General features: G+C 42.9%; 1 protein-coding gene across 4 annotated transcripts in view; it reads left to right on the top strand.

The window, feature by feature from the left end:
- Positions 1-17241, top strand: part of LOC100558787 (uncharacterized) — a 178642-nt gene that overhangs the window by 160007 nt on the left and 1394 nt on the right. The window lies entirely within an intron of this gene.

Here is a 17241-nt window from a genome sequence, read left to right as displayed (position 1 = left end):
TCCTCCACGCAGTGAGATGAAGAGAAGGAAGGTCCGGGTGAAGAATCTGACCGTCCTCCCTGGAGAGAAGGTGTGGTGAGGGAGGCAGAGGGTGAAACGTTCCTCTGGAGAGACGAAGAAGGGCCGGATACCACGGCTGGCGGGGCCAAGCCGGAGCTATGAGGATCGCCGTGACCGAGATCGAGAGGAGTCTTTCGAGGACTTTCAGTATGAGAGGAATGGGGGGAAAGAGGTAAAGCATTTCTGCTGACCAGTCCAGTAGAAAGGCGTCGCCCAGGCAGCCTGGAAAGGAGTTCGGGAGGAGCCTCGCTCCGTAGCGGGACAGCTGAGCGTTTTGGGGAGAGGCAAAAAGGTCCAGAGTAGGCCGTCCCCAATCGAGGAATAGGGTGTGGAGAATTTCGGGATCGAGCTTCCACTCATGGGAGGAGGATGTAATCCTGCTGAGGGCATCTGCCAAGTCGTTCTGGGCACCGGGAAGGTGAATCGCGGAGACTTGGACCTCGTGGGCTATGCACCAAAGCCAGAGGCGGGAGGAGAGGTGCATCAGCTTTCTCGAACCCTTACCGCCCTGTTTGTTGATGTAGAAGACTGCTACTAGATTGTCCGATTGAATGAGGATGGACTTGTGGCAGATGAGGCGGGAGAAAGCTTTCAGGGCTTTGAGGATGGCGAGAAGTTCGAGAAAGTTTATGTGGTTGGTCCTTTCGGATGGGGACCAGAGATCTTGGACCGTCAGGTCGTTCATGTGGGCTCCCCAGGCGTAGGTGGAGGAGTCCGTGGTTATAGTTATTGAGGGTAGGGTCGGATGAAATGGAAGTCCCCTGCACACGTTTCGGTGAGACGTCCACCATGAGAGGGATCGGCGAACGTTCGACGGTATCGACAGATACTTCGAGTTGTGGTGGTAGAGCGGCTTGAAAGTGTCTATAAACCATCTTTGTAGGACCCGAAGACGCAGTCTGGCGAAGGGGGTCGTGAGGACCGTGGAGGCCATGTGCCCTAGAAGGACTTGAATGGCACGGGCTCGGACCCTCCGGGCGGATCGACATAGGGCGATCTGGTGGCGGAGAGCTAGGAATCTGTCGAGCGGTAGCGAGACGGTCTGCGCAACGGAGTCGAAGAGAGCGCCGATGAAGCGAATTTTTGTCGACGGGGTGAGATGTGACTTCTCGGTATTGAGTTGGAGGCCGAGAGAGTTCAGGAGGCGCAGTGTGAAGGAGACGTGGCATTCGAGAAGAACAGAGTCGGGCCCAACCAGAAGCCAGTCGTCTAGATAAGGAAAGACCGTGATGCCATGTAGCCTGAGGTGGGCCGCTACGGTGGCAACAACTTTGGTGAAGACCCTTGGCGCCGTGACTAGGCCGAAGGGTAAAACGGTGAATTGATAAGTTTGGTCGAGGACTTTGAAACAGAGGAAACGTCTGTGAGCCTCCCTTATCGCTACGTGGAAGTAAGCGTCTCGTAAGTCTATGGAGGCAAAGTAGCCTCCCCGCTGCAGCATCAGGAGAATAGAGGCAATAGAGACCATTCTGAATTTGGAAGGGCGAATGAAGACATTGAGAGCCCTTAAGTCTAGAATGGGGCGCAGCCCGCCCCCCCTCTTTGGGACCGTGAAGTACCTGGAGAAGAAGCTTTGCGGGTCCTGTTCGGGAGGAGAGAGACGGATGGCCCCTTTGGCCAGAAGGGCATCAATTTCGGATTTCGGCCAGTATTTCTGGAGAAGGAGTTGAAGAAAGAACGTGACCTCTGCAACAGGAGCTCTGCAAATTCTAAGGCGTAGCCCTCTTGGACAATGCGGAGAACCCAAGCATCTGAGGTGATGGACTCCCATTGATTGTAGAAGGGAGCCAGGCGGTCGGCGAAGGCACAGGAGTGTGGAGGCGGCGTGGGTTCTACAGCGGTAGCGGACGAGGAGTTTTGGCAAGAAAGGATGGCGTCAGGTACGCCGGTGAGCCTGCGGAGGAGCGGGGGTGGTTCAACCCCGTTGCTTCTGCGGATGAGGCCCTCGACGTGGTTGGTGATGGCTTTGATTGTTCGAGCCCGAGGGGTGCTTGAAAGATTGGTGCTGGAAGGATTGCGGCAGAAAGCGACGAAAACGATGAGGGAACCAGCGGGTACGTTGCGGCTGTGGTTGGTCGCCACATTTAGACGCAAGAATTTTAAAGTCATGATTCGATTTGAGTTTGTCGTCAGTACTGAAATTAAATAGTCCGAGCGCGTCAAAGGGAAGGTCCTCAATGACCTGCCTGGAGGATGAGGATAGACCGGACGACCTCAGCCAGGCGTTGCGACGGATGGCAATCGCGTGGGCAATCATCTTGCCCGCCGTGTCCCCGGTATGTTTCGCCATCTGGATTTGGTGGTGGGCGAGCGAGTCAGCCTCCTGTTGGAGGGTGGTAAGAACGGAACGGTCTTTGTCCGACAGTTTCGCAAAGAAGGGTTGTGCCTTCTCCCAGATAATCTGCTGGTAGGCACCCATGCAGGCTCCGTAATTCGCCATCCGGCAAAGTAACAGGGCCCCGGAGTAAAGCTTTCGACCCACGGCGTCGAAGCGCTTCCCTTCTCTGTCGGCCGGAGTGTTCGATTGACGACCTGAGGATTGGGAGGCCTTGACGACCAGGGAATTAGGGTCGGGGTGGTGCTTCAGCCACTCCAGGGTATTGTCGTCGGTACGGTACCAAGTCTCGATCCTCTTCGAGGTCGGAGGTATGGAGGACGGGGTTTTCCAGGAGGCCTGGATAACGTCCAAGAGATAAGGCAAGAAAGGGAGTAGCGTGGCCGACGGAGCTTGGGCTTGCACCCTTTTGAAAACTGGATCAGACACTGCTTTGGAGGTCTGCTTGATCTCCATACCCAGGGCGTCGGCCATTCTGACCATTTGATCAGAGAAAGCACGAATATTGTCAGTAGGTGAGGGCGGGTCTGCCTCATACGCATCATGAGGAGGAGAAAGGTCGAGGCCGAGAGAGACCACCGAGGCTGAGAGGACAGAGTCTGGGCGGTCAATGTCAGCATCTTCCTCCTCAGCCCCTTGAGGGGACTGAGGGGGAGAGGAAAGTACAGTCTCGGGGGGAGGCATGGCCTCACGGGAGGAGACGGCCGGGAGTCGAGAGTCTTTGGAGGCTGAGGCCTGGGCCGCTCGAGCCAGGCGAGCCGTTTGTCTGCCACGCTCCGGTGTCGAGGTCGGAGGAAAGAGCTGTTGGCGCGATGAGTGAAGCGGTGCAAGAGGCTCCGGTACTGGCACCCTGACCACCGTTTGGGTGGAGTGGTGGGGTGAGTCCTGCAGCTCCCCGTCAGATAGGGGCTGCGGAGGAGATTGAGAGACATCTCTAGGCCGCTGGGCTGGCACAATCGGCGAAGACCTTCTCAAGGAGGTTGCCGAGGAGGACGGCGGATCTCTCTTTGAGGAAGCCGAAGAAGAGGAGCGCTGAGTCAGCCGTTTCTTCGTCGGCGGTTGCTTATATGCAACCCTCAAGGATTTGCCTGGTGTTGGAGGAACCACAGCTGAGTCAGATTGCGCTCGACGAGACTCCTCATGAGCCCTCTTAAAGGCTATTTTGATTGCGGAGGAGGACGGAGGGGAGCCGATTCGAGAGCGGACAGAGGTTATCGAGGCGAGAGAGCTCAACGTCGAGGAAGGCCCCACTTTTCCGGAGCGGGTCGTCACGGTACACGGTGGCTTGGCAGGCTTAGCGGCCCTGGAAGTTCTAGACGCCCTGGACGAGACCAAGGGGGCTTTAGCTGCCGGTGCCGACATTGCTCTCAGAGCTGAAGACGACGACGCACTCGACGTCGACGGAGTCGGTTCTGGAGCGAGAGATTTCTCGTAAAGCGCCGCTCTGAGCCTAGCGGCTCTGTTCTTTCTGGCCTGAGCCGTGAGAGCTAGGCAGAAGCGGCAGGTACCGACCACATGAGCCTCGCCAAGACAGAAGAGGCACTTAGCGTGGCTGTCGGAGTCAGGAATTTTAGCAGCGCACTGCGTGCAGCGTTTGAAACGCGTAGTAGACATGCGAAGAGTCCGAAGTGAACCTTGCGGCGGAAAAAAAGGAACTGGAGAGCGGGCGCCCGGGGCTGCCTTATATGCCCCTTGGGAAGGGGGGCGTGGTTACCGCCAAAATTTGAACTTCAGCTTGGAAGAGTTTCCGTCGGAACCTGCACAGGCGCAATTTCTCCATTAGTGTGCATTCACAGAGTACATGAAGAAAAAACTGCTGGCATCATAAACTGGACACAGGTGGAACTGGACAATTTGGACAGAAAAACAAGAAAACTCTCTTACCTGCCTCTTCTTGTAGCTCAAAAGTTTGTAAGAAGGACATTTATTATAAGTAAGTAATATGTGAATAAGGGTTTCCTTTTACAGGCTTTGGGAAAAGGAAGGACATAAGACTCTCAGTTAAATGGAACTCAGGCAACCAGAACTCTTAAGCAATCAACAAAAATGTAACTTAAATTGCACACTGCATTCACAAAGCTGTTTTTACAATACAGTAAAACTGTGTTACATTAAGTTACATTTGTATTGTTTGACTTAATTTGCTTTTAATTACTGTGTTTCATAATTAATATCAAGTCAAAACAAGTATGGTATGTTATAGTATATACGGGGTATAGTATTAGTTAGGTCTATTTCAATGGTGACTCTCAAGCAACCAGAAACTACAGTTATCTGGCATCTATCAATTCCCATGGATGCCAGTTAACTGAGAGTCTACTGTAGCAGGAAAATATTTGTGGTGCCTATTGGAAATGGACTGGAACTCATTTCTACAAGGGTCTGAAGAGGAACAAAAGAGGAAAAGAGGTGCTGCCTTAAGTGAATTGCTCTCCCCGTTGAAGGACTAAAGGTGACATTCAGCAACCACTCTCCATGCATAAAATTTATCTCACTATAATAGGTAGACTACTGATATTGTGACTAATCCAGCTTCTCACTGTTTGATTTTATGATGCCCAAGTCCATTTCAATTTATTTAAAATGGCCCTTTTTTCCATGCCAGCAATCCTGGGAGATTAAAATCAGCAATAATACTCCATAGAAAAGATAATATAACTAAGCCGAAATGAGTCAAGTCAAATAATAACATTAAGATAAACAAAAACACTCAAATGTCCACCAAATTAGATCCTGTAACTGAGGAACCATTTCATGGTTGAGATGGTCTAAAGCCACAGAAAAAATAATAATAGGCTCAATGCTAATTACTGGTGAAGGCTGCAGAATGAATTTGAATGTCAAGTTGAAAGCTAGATTACCAGGTCAAGTGCCTATAGTGCAAAAGAGTGACCTACAGAGGAAAGGACACAAAGAAGATGTTCTTTCAAAGAGTTCTTCACAGTGGAAGAAAATGTTCTTCAAGTAGGAAACTAAAGGCTTGAGCCAGCATTTCTTCCTCCCAGGTGAAGTGAAAGACTTTCTGGACAGAGTTGCTCAGAGTACACAATCTAGCTTGAGTGGAGAGTAATCATCATCATCATCATCATCCATCATTTTTTATTTATATCCCACCGCCATCTCCCAGAGGGACTCTGGGCGGATCACATGCAAAATACAAAAAGTGCAAAACAAAACATAAACAATAAACAGTCAACATAACATCACAAATGCACAGTACCCCCAGATTAAAAACAATAAAATACAGTGATTGCTGTAGGTAAAAACAGTAGTATTCGATCTCAGAATTGTAAAGTGCTTTATAGAGAATCTGAAGGTCCTCATATGTATTAGAGTTGGGCACAAATCACTGTTAACAAAAAGATTTGTAGGTTTCGGAGGGCCATTTTTATGTAATTTCTGAAAACAGAAAGAAGAGAGAGACAAAAATACCACGGAAACTAATTCAGAGAGATGGTATTTTTGGAAAAAGTTAAGTCCACAACATACCTGAGGCAGGGGGATCTATGATGTCTTTTTCTCTCCCCGGCAGAAGAAGCTACCTCCATGTTTTCTTGGAAAATTACCTCCTTCTCCTCCAGAGAGGACTCTTAGAACTCGCTTTCCAAGTAACACTAGCATAGGGTGGCCATTGAAAGTTCCTCTTGGAGCATGATGGGAGTTGAAGTTTTTTCTGTGTGTATTTCTCAGCCAATAAAAAGCTTGGTGGTGTCCATGCTTTGATTGGCTGAAAATTGACACAACCGGTGTCTACAATTCAGAACCCTCGCTTGCAGTTTGTCTTACCTTAAAAACTTAAAATAATTCTAAAATAATTTTCTTCCACTGTGAATTGTTTTGAAACTTATGGGGTCTACATCAGATGTAGGTTTCATGCAGATAGGGCTTAAAATGGCTGAGGATTGAGGCTTTAAAGTTTCCCATTGTAGCCAATGGCCCAATCTCTGCGTAATGAAACGGAATCTCTCCCCTTTCGGATAACTTTCCAGTAAACAAAATGAGCGATTAGACGAAAACGGACCTGAAAACGGCATGTCTTTTAGCCCGAATGCACCTCTCTAATATGTATTATTAAAGAAGTAGCAATCTGTTCTCCATCTTCTGGAAAACCCAGTCCAGCTCCAAATGCTTTGAGGCACATCTTCCCCATAATTCTTAAGAGTTTTTATAAACAATTGGTCTTTCTGGGGGAAAAAACCCCCTCCTAACAAATGTGATGTGAAAAGGGAGTTGTTCAAATGTCCAGAGGTCGAGAATTAATTTATAAGGTACTAACTTGGGCACCCAGCGGTGCCCGGGTCATTTGAGAAAGGCACTGTTAGTCTTTGAATGTTAGGTATTCTCAGTTTGGAGTGGGTGAACTACAATTCGCAGAATCGTGGGTCAATCCTCCCCAAACCTGCCAGTATTCAAAGTTGGCCATTTTGGTTCTGTGTACCAAGTGTGGTACATATCTGTTGTTGGCTGGGTTCAGTGCTCTTTGGATGCGGGTGAACTACAGTAGAGTCTCATTTATCCAACACTCACTTATCCAACATTCTGGATTATCCAACGCATTTTTGTAGTCAATGTTTTCAATATATCGTGATATTTTGGTGCTAAATTTGTAAATACAGTAATTACTACATAGCATTACTGCGTATTGAACTACTTTTTTCTGTCAAATTTGTTGTTTAACATGATGTTTTGGTGCTTAATTTGTAAAATCATAATCTAATTTGATGTTTAATAGGCTTTTCCTTAATCTCTCCTTGTTATCCAACGTATTCACTTATCCAACGTTCTGCCGGCCCGTTTACGTTGGATAAGCGAGACTCTACTGTGTGTGTGTATGTATATATATATATATATATATATATATATATATATATATATATATAATTTGAAACCAATTTTATAAGTGCATTTATGTAGAGCTAGATAGATATACAGTAGAGTCTCGCTTATCTGACCTCCGCTTAACCGACACTCCGTATTATCCGATGCTATTTTGTGGCAGATTGGAAACATTGCACCCTTTGATAGATGTGCCTTCATTCCATGCAGGGCGAGAGTGGGAGGCTCTCTTTACCATACAAAAAAATCGGGAGGAGGAAGAAAGCACATCTCCGGAGGGAAGGGAGGTGAATCGTCCCATTGGGGGCTATTTGTATGCAAGGGAGGGAGGAGGGAAAAAAGGAAATGTGATTGCTCTCCTCTCTCTTTCTGCTCTTGGTGCACGTAGAGGCTCGGTCTCCTGCTTTGGAGATGTCTCTCCAACCTAGCCTAGTTTCCAAATCAGTGCGGAAAAAGGGCTCATGATTTGAAGGAAGCAATGGAGGGGAGAGAAGCCAAGGCAGTAGGCTGGGTTTGGGAAAGGGAGTTGGGGCTTGCGAGTGGGGAGAGGGGCTGGCTGTCTTCTGTCATCTCCTGACCTGGTCATGTGGGTGGAGGACCCCCCCCCCTTTCTTACTTCACACACACACTTTGCTCCAGATCCTCTCTCTACCTCCCTTCTCCCTTCCTTTTTCACCCACATGCACTCTCTTCTCCTCTTCTCCTCTTCCTACTCCTCCTTCCGCTTTTACCTCTGACAGTCTTGCAGCAACTTGCACTTCTGGCCTTTTTCTTCTCCTCCTCCTCTTCTAACCCAAGCAAGGATAATTAGAGGCATAGAATCCTAGAAACGCAAGATACTCCCTCCCTTAAGAAGCTATCTATTCCAACCCCATTCTGCTAGGCTAGAAAGCACAAGCCAAGCCATCCCAACACAGACCACCAGCCCCAGGTGAGATTCTGGAGACAGTTCACCATTATCAGTGTTTAGCAAACTTTGGTTTTCCAGGTTTTTTTTTTGTGTGTGTGTGTGTGTAGGAGCAACTGGAGTTGCAATGCCAGACCAGTTGTGATTTTAAACCAATTCATCGAAGAATTATTCTTTTTGAATATTCAACCCTTTTTTGGTGGTGTGCAGAGTAATTAAAAAATTCTCGGATAGTAGTGCTTTGAGTATTTTGTCAACTCTGCATTCAGTCCCTCCATTTCTATGTTGTCACTTTTGCCATCATTCCAGTATCAGAGAACCTTCCACATACATACCATTCATATTAGGAAATTGACTACCTGTAGAAATTTATTTTAAAATGCCTTGTCCTTTCTGATATTTCATACCTGAAAGGCCACATCTTTGTGTCTGTGGCATTACAAAAAAACAACAACAACATATCCCTGTTCTTATATGAAACATCCCTGCTTTTTATCAAATAGAATGTACCTCTTGTACTGAATGTAAATGCATATCTTTCTTTTAAAAATACCACCAACTATTCTTACAGGATTCAGAGCTAAAACTTTTATCTTTCACTTTTATTGATTTGTCCATTACTTTTGTTGACTTAACTTAAATTGAGTATTTGTTTTATTATTGTTTATGTTGTATTATTCACACTGTTGTAAACCACTCAGAGTCCCCTTGGGAAGATAGGGTGGGATATAAATAAATTTATTGTTGTTTTTGTTGTTATTATTATTATTATTGTTATTACTGTTGTTGTTGTTGTTGTTAGAAACACAACAAGATGAGTCCACAGCAGACACTCTGCTGGCTGTTGTATTGGATCACACGTCGGACATTATTATTATTATTATTATTATTATTATTATTATTATTATTATTACCTAATTACTTTAAATGACAATACATTTTTTCTCTGTATGTAAACAGGTTAAAAAAATCTTGAAAAAAATGTAGTATATGTTAGGACATTATCACACTCATCTTGTAAAATGGGTTCTCTTGTAATAAATCCATTGTTGCTGAGATGGGAGCATGCCTACCTAGCCCCTCATCTTCCTACACATTCAGGGATGTGATGTCTCCCAATTAATACTTGTGAAGGCACGCTGGGGGAAATGGCTATCTTTAGGTCTGGCTACCCAAGCGGCGTTCAGTTTACCCTTTAATTATACCTCAAACCCCAAAGTAAACACTCTTAAAGCTGGTTGAAGATAACCAAAAATATGTTTATTGAACACAAGAAATAGTCGTTTTATTGTATTAGAAATAATATGAGGTAAAATTGCTGAAATTATAAAGAAATAAAACTATATTGAGAATGAAGGTTATACAGACTATAAAGAATAAACACGCAAGCTATGAGGAAACTATAAGGTAAGGACTATAGGGTACGTACAAGGCTATGAGGTAAACTATGAGCTTTTCTATCTTTGAGGTAAGTACCTAAACTATGACCTATGTGGTAAGTACCAGCTATGGTGAACTATCTATAATGACTATGAGGTAAGTACATAAGGTAAGTATGTGAGCTAAGTACGTAAGCTATACTGTTGGTAAGTACATAAGCTATGATGTTGGTAAGTACATAAGCTATGCTGTTGGTAAGTTCGTGATTTATGTTGCCTGTTTGAATTTGCCAGGTCAAAGAACCCAGACCAAATTCTAAGACCTATCTCTAAGAGGTTTTTTCTCTGGAATGCCAAATGGAGGGAAAAAAGCCTCTAGAGCAGGGGTCCCCAAACTTTTTAAACAGGGGGCCAGTTCATGGTCCCTCGGTCCGTTGGAGGGCCGGACTATATTTTTAAAAAACTATGAACAAATTCCTATGCACACTGCACATGTCTTATTTGTATTGCAAAACAACAACAATAACAATGAAAGACCAATACAATATTTAAAAGTGAAAATAATTTTAACCAACATAAACCTATCAGGATTTCAATAGGAAGTGTGGGCCTGCTTCTGGCCAATGAGATAGTCAAGTTAATTAGGATTGTTGTTGTTGTTGTTGTTGTTGTGTGTCTTCAAGTCATTTCAGACTTTGGGCGAGCCTAAGTCCAAAATTATTTATTTATTCATTTACTACATTTATTTACTACATTTATATCCCGCCCTTCTCACCACGAAGGGAACTCAGAGCAGCTGTATGTACATATGATATATTATATTATTCGCATAGCACAATATATAAGCCGCCCCGAGTCCCTTCGGGGAGATGGGGCGAGGTATAAGAATAAAATTATTATTATTATTATTATTATTATTATTATTATTATTATTATTATTATATTAGCATTATATATTACTATATTGAATTATACCAGTATACTGTAATATTATGTGTAATATATAACATAATTAATATTATTATATGGTAATATTATTAGTATTATATTGTATAAAATGATATTATTATCAATATCATATGTATATACAATATATTATACTATTAAAACTGATATAAAAATATTATATTATAAATGAAGGCGGGGGCCAGGTAAATGACCCTGGAGGGCCGCATCCGGCCCCCGGGCCTTAGTTTGGGGACCCCTGCTCTAGAGCCTAGCTCACAGGCTGAACCATGCCATCCAAACCTACAGGGGAGTCCCAAGCTCCACCCCCAAAACAGGAGCCAATGGAACATTCCACCCAAGAACAGCAAAGCAGGAAATAAGCAGGGGATAGGAACCCAGTAAGACATCACAATACTGTTTCCATCTTCATACTTCTCCCCTATTTTAAATACAGGGTGTTTGAAAAAGAACTCTCTAGTTTTAATGTATTTATACTTAAAACTAGGGAGTTCTTTTTCAAACACCCTGTATAGGAACTGCACAATTTCACACAAAGCATGGACTGCCTGCCCACACCACCTCCCCCATTACTGATGCCCTTTTTCATAATTTGGCACACATGCGCAAACAGATATCATCATGTTATAGTGTTGTTGTGTTATAGCATTGTAACACTGCTCTTCCCCCCAACTTTAATCCAATCCTTTGTCTGGGACATGCAACCTATAGTGCCTCTAGGCAATATGTTGTAAGTTGTCATCGAAGACACTATAACCCTGGTGCTGTTCTACTTTACCAGCCTTGTGCACTAAGCCTCTTAATGGTCCAGGAGAAGAATGAACAAAAGAAGTTCAGATTCAGGACTCCAACACACTGGGAAAAAGGTTTATTTTTTTCTAGTTACAAGGGTCCAGGTCAAAATGAGTTTAAACCTTGCAGCCAAGGAAATGTGTTTCATCTTGTTAAAAATACTAATTTGATGTGAATACATTGACAGGAATTAATAAGTTTTTTGTGCCAGATTTTATAAGGCTCCCTATTAAGTGGGAAACATATATATCAACAGGCGCACACACATACACTAATCTACAGCACTATATTCCAATGAACATTTGTTTGTCCTCTTTGTGGCTCCATTGTGTGGAAGCTTTCAATCTCTCTGCAGCTCTTTGCTGTCAATGAATTCCAAAAGGCTGATCTCTTAATGCCCAGCCCTGTTGTTACTGAAACCATTGATGCTCTTATATCCACATAAAGGGATTCTGTTTGTTCCCTGTTCTGAAAGCAGTCAGAATACACAGACGCCTTTGCAAATCAGCTTCCTTTATATGAGAAGTAATACCAGATTCATAGGATGTCCTTGTGAAAATCTGTTTATAGTGTAAGAAGGCATAGTCAGTACAGAGCCTCATTAAGCCTAAACAAGACTAATCCTGATACAAAACCATAGGAGTGGAAATGGAAGAAATCCAAGGTCCTCTAATCCAGTTGTCTGCTATGAAGCAAAACTATGTCCACCACATTTGCCCTGTGATCAGTCTGAAGACTCTCAGTGTGGCATGTTGAAAGAGCCGATGATGCTCTATAGAGAAAACAAAGAAAAAACTGAGCATGATTCCATGGGCAGGAATGCTAAAAGAGAATGATGAAAGGAAGTTTCTTAAAAGTGAGATACTAAAGTCACAATGGCAAACAGTGCAAGCTAGGAGAAACAAATAAGAGATGTGTAATGCAACCAGAGCTAAGATTTAAAAGAGACATGCACAAGAAATCGAAGGGGAGGGCCTCACCAAAGGGGAATTCAAATAAATAAACAACATATATAGGGAAAAGATTCGTAAGTCTAAAGACACCAAATGAGCTCAGGCTTGCTAGAGAGATTAAAAACAATAAAAAGGGGTTATTTGGTTATGTCAGTAGAGAAAGGAAGCAAAAGGAAATGGTAGGGCTTCTACATGGAGAAGGCAGTGAAATGCTAACAGGATAGGAAAAAGACAGAACTGCTTAACACCACCTTTGCTTCAGTCTTCTCCTAAAAGAAGATTGGTATTCAACCTGAACAACATGGAGTGGATGAGATAATAGGGGAAATGCAACACAAAATAGGTAAAGAAGTAGTCCAGGAATACCTGGCTACTCTAAATTAAGTCAAGTCTCCAGGACCAAATGAACTACATCCATGAGTATTGAAGGAACTAGTAGAAGTAATTTCAGAACCACTGGCAATAGTCTTTGAGAATTCTTGAGGAACAGGAGAATCCCAGCAGACTGGAGAAGGGAAAATGTTGTCCTTATCTTCAAGAAGAGGAAAAAAGAGGACCCAATTACTGTCCGGTCAGCCTGACATCAATACCAAGTAAGATCCTGGAACAGGTAATTGAAGAGGAAGTCTGCAATCACTTAGAAAGAAATGCTGTGATTACTAAAAGTCAACATGGATTTCTCAAAAACAAGCCAGACTAATCTTATCTCTTTTTTTGATAGAGTTACAAGCTTGGTAAATGCAGGAAATGTTGTGGATTTAGCATATCTTCATTACAGTAAGGCCTTCTTCAAAGTCCCCCATGACTTTCTTTCAAACAAACTAGTCAAATGTGGGCTAGGCAAAACTAGAGTCAGGTGGATCTATAATTGGTTAAGTGACCAAACCCAACAGGTGCTTACTAATAGTTCCGCTTCATCCTGGAAAGAAGTGACCAGTGGAGTGCCGCAGGGTTCAGTCCTGGACCCAGTGCTCTTTAGCATAATTATTAATGACTTAGATGAAGGTTTAGAGGGCAGATGACACCAAATTAGGAAAGATGGTTAACACTCCAGAGGACAGGATCAGAATTCAAAATGAACTTGGTAAATGCAGTGAATGCAAGAACTTAACAAATTAGAGACCTGGGTCAAAACTAAGACAATGAATTTTAACAAGGACAAATGTAAGATACACTTAGGCAGAAAAAATGAAATGCAAAGATACAGGATGGGTGATGCCTGGGTCGACAACAGTCAGAGTGAAAATGATCTTGGAGTCTTCATGGACAACAAGTTGAACATGAACCAACAGTGTGATGCAGCAGCTTAAAAAGCCAATGGGATTTTGGGCTGCATCAAAAGGAGTATAGTGTCTATATTGAGGGAAGTCATGAAGCCTTTGTATTCTGCTTTGAAATATTCTGTCCAATTCTGGGCACCAAAGTTCAAAAGAGATATTGACAAGCTGAACGGTGTCTAGAGGAGGGTGACTAAAATGATCAAAGATCTGGAGATCTTGCCCTATGAGGAGCATCTTAAAGAACTTGGTATGTTTAGCATGCAGAAGAGAAGGTTGAGAGGAGACATGATTGTCATGTATAAATATGTGAAAGAATGTCATAAGGAAGAGGGGGCAGATTTGGAACTAGGACTAGGAGCAATGGGTTCAAATTACAGGAAAGGAGAGTCCACTTGAACATTAGGAAAAAAGTCCTGACTGTAAGAAGAGCTGTTCACCACTGGAACTCTCTGCCTCAGAGTATGGTGGAGGCTCCTTCCTTGGAAACCTTTAAACAGAGGCTGGATAGCCATCTGTCAGATGTATTTTGAGGTGCTTTTCCTGCATGCCAGGGGGTTGGTCCATATGATCTCTTAAAACTCTATGATACTATGAAAGTACACTGTTCCCAGTGACTCAAGCAAATGAGCTAACTTGCAGTGTCAAAAATATCTCAGCAAAGCAACATGTGTGTCTCTGTTAATTTTCTCCACGTTCGCTTTTGATTAAATCAAATGGAATAGCTCTAAATCAGCTCTGATTTCAACATGAGAAAAACTCATCCACTGAGGTAAGCTATGCCAAGCTGGATCTCCATACTCCCAAATTTTCTTTTCTCCACCTCATCCACTTGTAGAAATCTGTGTGTATGCTTCTTGAAACAAACTGTTCTAAAAATGTCCTTGATCGTGGAAACAACCTCAAAAGTCTTCAGCAAAGGAAAACAGTTTCTGCTCTTTTTCCAATGGAATAATATAGAAATACGCTGTTGACATGAACTTACGCATTTTAATTGTCTCTGAGACAAAGTCCCAAGTGAGGAGAGATGGGTGAAAGAGTCCTTTTTTATGCTCAGGACAAAATATATACAGCAGCAGGTCAGCTTTCTTTCTTTGCCAAATGCCATTCATACACAGAAAGTCTCCTCTCCTTATTCATCCAAGGGATCATGGTAAATTTAGTAATTAATAGGACAACCCAACTGTCAGACTTGATACATCTTGCTAAGAGGTCAAAGCTTTGCAAGGAATAAACATTTCTCAAGCTAAGTACCAGGTAGCCTCAGGATATGAAATTTAGTTTACAGATCAATACGTTGGAGCACTATGTTGGAGTGACTTTGCACATGCATTAACACACCCTTTTTTAAAAAATAAAAAGGACAGACATGCTCATAGATAACAAACTCTGTCATATCTGTATATAGCTCATTGGCTAAATCAACTAAATATAGCATATCAAGCCAAAGTACCTTTTCTTATTTTATAAAAAAATAATTTAAAAACTTTTCTTTAGAGATTGCCCAGTATCTTTATCCAATACTACCCAGGAGCACATGCATATATTTATAAATATAATAATAGATTTCATTGTAATACCTGAAGGAAGATAGAAGCTTTTGAACTGTGGTGTTGGAGGAAAATTCTGAGAGTGCCTTGGACCGCAAGAAGATCAAACCAGTCTATCCTTCAGGAAATAATGCCTGGCTGCTCACTGGAGGGAAGGATATTAGAGGCAAAGATGAAGTTCTTTGGCCACATCATGAGAAGACAGGAAAGCTTGGAGAAAGAAAATGATGTGTGGGAAAAAGGAATAAAAAAGGAAGAGGGGCTGACCAAGGGCAAGATGGATGGATGGTATCCTTGAAGTGATTGGCTTGACTTTGAAGCAGCTGGGGGTGGTGATGGCCGACAGGGAGCTCTGGCGCAGGCTGGTCCATGAGGTCACAAAGAGCCAGAAGCAAATGAACGAATAAACACCAACAAACCTGTGTACATGTCTATGTAAAACAAGTTATGAAATATCTTCAGCTGATATGCACTCCTGGGCTATGGTGTGTTCTCTCAGTAGGACAGTTACTTTGAATAGTCCCAATAATGCACACTATTAGGAAAGGCAACCTTCATGCTTGTTGTGCTATATGATTTATTTTAAACAAAATAATATTCAAGGGTAGCATCAAGTTAGTGAAATATTATGGCATAAGTCAGAATTGTACCATCACAACTCACTTTGTTCATCCTTGTAATGACCAAAACCTGTCCCCCATAGCTATGTTTCTCAGTGCTACTTTTCCAAAACGTATGAGTTGTGTGCTAATGTTCCTTTCCATGGTGTTAGAGAACTGTCAGGTGGGAAATTAGTGGAGATGCACCTAACTATTTTACTGCAGCTGGACACATTACAAGGGTGACATCTGCAAGATGGCCCAAGGATGCCTCGAGGCCCCTGCAGAATCTGCAGTACAGATGCCTTTCATAAAGGGAAATGTCCACATACATTTCCATTGCCCCCCCCCTTCCTCTCACCAACAACACATAAATTGTGTTGTTGGAGCGGTGTGTACTGCAGTGTTTACAAGGAGGGGTTTTGGAGATGTAGAACAGAAAGACATAGCTGCATGATGCAGATACATCTCCCAATCCAGGATCTTGTCCAAATTTAAATTTTAAGTGGCTATCATGGATCATGTTGGAAGATGCCTTGAGAATAAGCCAGAGACAATGAATGTCAGCAGGTGAAATCAGGCAGTGAAGGACTTATCCACCACCTGGTCTACTCCCAAATCTTCAGATGTGAACCTCATTCATATCCTTGTACAATTCTAATAGAAGAGTTTATAGTACTGTTTACTTTTAACTACCTATGAATTCCTAAGGACCAAGATAAACATATCTTTCATCATGTTTCCCATTTAGAAAAAAAGGCAGAACTAAATTTGGCATGTACAGCTTCGATTGATAAGTAGGAATTCTATAATAGCAAAGTCATCTAAAAAGACAGAGAAATGTGGAAAGATTCTGAAAGGGAAGGTGATTCAGGAGAGGATACCTTTCTGTCACAGGGAAAATTCTAAGCTTTTTAACATAATTCAAAATTATAGCTATTTCATTTGATTTAATCAAAAGCTAAAGTGGAAAAATCTATACAATTAAGAACTGAATTTGTCTCAAGTGAACCAAGTTGACAACAGATATATTAATATCAGACAATAGAGGATGGATTGTGAAATGTCATCATTCAGAGCAGATGTGAAGTAAACTAAGAATTATCAAGTTGGTGTGGCTAAAGCATCTGTCTAGTGTAAATCAGTGCATTAGATTTAGAATGAGATAAGGACTTTATTGTACAAAGGCAAACCAGCAATGAAGGATGACCATCGTTATCACACAACATGCACAGATCTCATTGCCAATTGGTCTTCTCACCATGATTAACCAATTCGTCATTACAGACTGGCAAAACCTATCAACAGTTGACAATACTACAATACTCCCATCACCTGCCATTCTGCTTTTGTGCTAGCATGCCAATACTGATATGGCATTGGGGAAGGGATCCCCCTTCTCTTCTACTCTCCTCCTTTCCTCTTGCTATCCCAGAATAGTTTTTTAAAATAGTTTACCCTTATGTTGTTGTACTTTTAAAATAACCACTGCATAATTACAAAAACTCAAAGCAGAGGATGTGGAGAAAGGTACACAGGTAAGCAGAAGTACGAAGGTATGCAGAAGTGTGGTTGTTGGACCATGAT

The sequence above is a fragment of the Anolis carolinensis genome, chromosome 1 (genome assembly GCF_035594765.1).
Source record: "Anolis carolinensis isolate JA03-04 chromosome 1, rAnoCar3.1.pri, whole genome shotgun sequence".
Taxonomy (NCBI): Eukaryota; Metazoa; Chordata; class Lepidosauria; order Squamata; family Dactyloidae; genus Anolis; species Anolis carolinensis.
Note: the sequence above shows the minus strand (reverse complement) of the source record. Positions and strands in the feature narration are given on the sequence as shown.